This window comes from Mobula birostris, unplaced genomic scaffold, assembly GCF_030028105.1.
Source record: "Mobula birostris isolate sMobBir1 unplaced genomic scaffold, sMobBir1.hap1 scaffold_666, whole genome shotgun sequence".
In the NCBI taxonomy this organism is placed as follows: domain Eukaryota; kingdom Metazoa; phylum Chordata; class Chondrichthyes; order Myliobatiformes; family Myliobatidae; genus Mobula; species Mobula birostris.
This window is the reverse complement of record NW_027278385.1, coordinates 146,279-150,142: the sequence shown is the minus strand read 5'-3', so window position 1 is coordinate 150,142 and position 3,864 is coordinate 146,279. Positions and strand designations below refer to the sequence as shown.

Genomic DNA, 3,864 nt, shown 5'->3' with positions numbered 1-3,864 from the left:
AGCATTAAACTCCTTTCAGCCCACTCTTCTAACTGGTCTAAAATCTCTCTGCAAGCTTTGAAAACCTACTTCATTATCCGCATGAAAAACAGATGTGTGTTTTTTTTAAAAAATAAAAAGAATATTGAAAAAAATAACCTCAAATGTATTTGCCTCCACCACCACCTCAGGCCAAGCATTCCAGGCATCCATAACTCTCTGAGTAAAAAACTTACTCCTCACACCTACCCCCTCTCCCCTTCAATGCCTGCCCCTCTGGGATTAGGCATTTCAAACCTGGGTAACAGATACTCCCCTGTCGACTATATCTATTTCTCTCATGATCTCCCAAACCTCTCTCAGATCTCCCCTCAGTCCAGAGAAAACAACCCAAATTTATCCAGCCTCTGGTGAGAGCGCACGCCCTCCAAACCGGGCAGCGTCCCGGGGAACCTCTTCTGCCCCCCTCTCCGAAGCCTCGTGGTCCTTCCTCCAGTAGGAAAAACAGAACTGTACACAGTACTCCAGATGTGGCCTCATCATGATTGTAGTTAAGGACACATACGGTGTATTGGCCTTCATGAACCGTGGGATTGAGTTTAAGAGCCGAGGGGTAATGTTGCAGTTACGTCGGACCCTGGCCAGACCCTGCTTGGAGTCCTGTGCTCAGTTCCAGTCGCCTCACTACAGGAAGGATGTGGAAACCATAGAGAGGGTGCAGAGGAGATTTACAAGGATGTCGCCTGGAATGGGGAGCATGCCTAATGAGAATAGGTTGAGTGAACTTGGCCTTTTCTCCTTGGAGCGACGGAAGATGAGAGGTGACCTGATAGAGGTGTACAAGATGATGAGAGGCATTGATCGTGTGGATAGTCGGGAGGGGGGAGGGATGAAAGCAAAGAGCTGGGAAGCTGATTGGTGAAAGAGAGAGGTGAGGCTGGAGAAGGAGGAATCTGATTGGTGAAAGAGAAACAAGACTGGAGAAGGAGATATCTGATTGGTGAAAGAAAGACAGGGCAGGAGAACGAGGAATCTGATTGGTGAAAGAGAAACAAGACTGGAGAAGGAGATATCTGATTGGTGAAAGAAAGACAGGCTGGAGAAGGAGGAATCTGATTGGTGAAAGAGAAACAAGACTGGAGAAGGAGATATCTGATTGGTGAAAGAAAGACAGGGCTGGAGAACGGGGGGGGGGTTCTGATTGGTGAAAGAGGTACAGGGCTGGAGAATGGGGGATCTGATTGGTGAAAGAGGTACAGGGCTGGAGAACGGGGGATCTGATTGGTGAAAGAGGTACAGGGCTGGAGAACGGGGGGTCTGATTGGTGAAAGAGGAACAAGGCTGGAGAACAGGGGATCTGATTGGAGAAGGGGTGTTCTGATTGGTGAACGAGGTACAGGGCTGGAGAATGCGGGGATCTGATTGGTGATTGTATTTAAGGAGGCATACATCAACTGTGGGATTGAGTTCAGGAGCTGAGAGGTAATTCTACGCAGGTTGGCTCTGTGGTTAAGAAGGCGTACGGTGTATTGGCCTTCATGAACCGTGGATTGAGTTTAAGGGCTGAGAGGTAATGTTGCAGCTATATAGGACCCTGGTCAGACCCCACTTGGAGTACTGTGCTCAGTTCCGGTCGCCTCACTACGGGAAGGATGTGGAAACCATAGAAAGGGTGCAGAGGAGATTTACAAGGATGTTGCCTGGATTGGGGAGCATGCCTTATGAGAATAGGTTGAGTGAACTCGGCCTTTTCTCCTTGGAGCGATGGAGGATGAGAGGTGACCTGACAGAGGTGTATAAGATGATGAGAGGCATTGATCGTGTGGATAGTCAGAGGCTTTTACCCAGGGCTGAAATGGCTAGCACGAGAGGGCACAGTTTTAAGGTGCTTGGAAGTAGGTACAGAGGAGATGTCAGGGGTAAGTTTTTCACGCAGAGAGTGGTGAGTGCGTGGAATGGGCTGCCAGCGGTGGAGGTGGATACGACAGGGTCTTTTAAGAGCCTCTTAGATAGGTTACACGGTCGGCACGAAGTTTGGTGGTGTTGTAGATAGTGTAGCGGATTGTCGAAGATTGCAGAGAGACATTGATAGGATGCAGGAGTGGGCTGAGAAGAGGCAGATGGAGATCAACCAGGAGAAGTGTGAGGTGGTACACTTTGGAAGGACAAACTCCAAGGCAGAGTACAAAGTAAATGGCAGGATACTTGGTAGTGTGGAGGAGCAGAGGGATCTCGAGGTACATGTCCACAGATCCCTGAAAGTTGCCTCACAGGTGGATAGGGTAGTTAAGAAAGCTTATGGGGTGTTAGCTTTCATAAGTCGAGGGATAGAGTTTAAGAGTTGCGATGTAATGATGCAGCTCTATAAAACTCTGGTTCGGCCACACTTGGAGTACTGTGTCCAGTTCTGGTCACTTCACTATAGGAAGGATGTGGAAGCATTGGAAAGGGTACAGAGGAGATTTACCAGGATGCTGCCTGGTTTAGAGAGTATGCATTATGATCAGAGATTAAGGGAGCTAGGGCTTTACTCTTTGGAGAGAAGGAGGATGAGAGGAAACATGATAGAGGTGTACAAGATAATAAGAGGAATAGATAGAGTGGATAGACAGCGCCTCTTCCCCAGGGCACCACTGCTCAATACAAGAGGACATGGCTTTAAGGTAAGGGATGGGAAGTTCAAGGGGGATATCAGAGGAAGGTATTTTACTCAGAGAGTGGTTGGTGCGTGGAATGCACTGCCTGAGTCAGTGGTGAATGCAGATACACCAGTGAAGTTTAAGGGACTACTAGACAGGTATATGGAGGAATTTAAGCTGGGGGGGTTATATGGGAGGCAGGGTTTGAGGGTCGGCACAACATTGCGGGCCGAAGGGCCTGTACTGTGCTGTACTGTTCTATGTTCTATGTCCTTGGCTGGCTTTTCTACAGAAGTCGTAATGCCACAAGACGGGGCATTATCAATACTCTTCACAGATCGTACTGCCCGGCGTAGTGGTCGTATAGCCAGGACTTGTGATCTGCGCCGGCCGCTCGTACGACCGTCCGCCGCCTGCTCCCACGGCTACTCGTGACCCTGATCGGGGGGGCTAAACAGGTGCTACACTTTCCCCAGGGTGACCTGCAGGCCGGCGGAGGGAAGGAGCGCCCGACAGCTCCCTTTGGCACGGGCGCGGGGAAACGTCGGCCGCCCGCCGCCCGGCCCAACTTTGGCGCCCTCTGCGGCTGGCGGTGGGCTGCCTCCGAGGAAACCGGGGGGGGGGACTGCCAGATCCCAAAGTCCTGCGTTCCCCCACTCACCATTGCGACCCGGGGACGCCGCTCGGCCACGATGGACAGGATTGCCGATGCCATGAACTGCAAGTTAATTCAGAGGGACGGGGAAGGAGGGTGTTAGCTGGCCCGACAGCACCTTCCCTCGGGGTCTTGGCGCCGGCCGGCTCATTTCCACCCCCCCCCCGGGGTGGGGGGGCGCGGAGAGCGCGGGTGGAGAAGCACGCCGGCCGGGGAGAGAGGGAGGGATGGAGGGCCACATGCAGAACGTGGGAGGGCCTCAGCGTCTGCGGGAAAGGGCGAGCAGTCGATGTTCCGGGCCGAGGCCCTTCAGCAGGACTGGAGAAGGGAAAGCAGGGGAATCTGATTGGTGAAAGAGAGACAGGGCTGGAGAAGAGGAGATCTGACTGGTAAAAGAGAGACAGGGCTGGAGAAGAGGAGATCTGATTGGTGAAAGAGAGACAGGGCTGGAGAAGGGGAGATCTGATTGGTAAAAGAGAGACAGGGCTGGAGAAGGGAGATCTGATTGGTGAAAGAGAGACAGGGCTGGAGAAGGGGAGATCTGATTGGTGAAAGAGAGACCGGGCTGGAGAAGGGGAGATCTGATTGGTG

General features: G+C 52.1%; 1 pseudogene; it reads right to left on the bottom strand.

The window, feature by feature from the left end:
• Positions 1-233: 233 nt before the first annotated feature.
• Positions 234-3,858, bottom strand: LOC140193645 (uncharacterized; annotated as a pseudogene).
• Between the last annotated feature and the right edge of the window lie 6 nt (positions 3,859-3,864).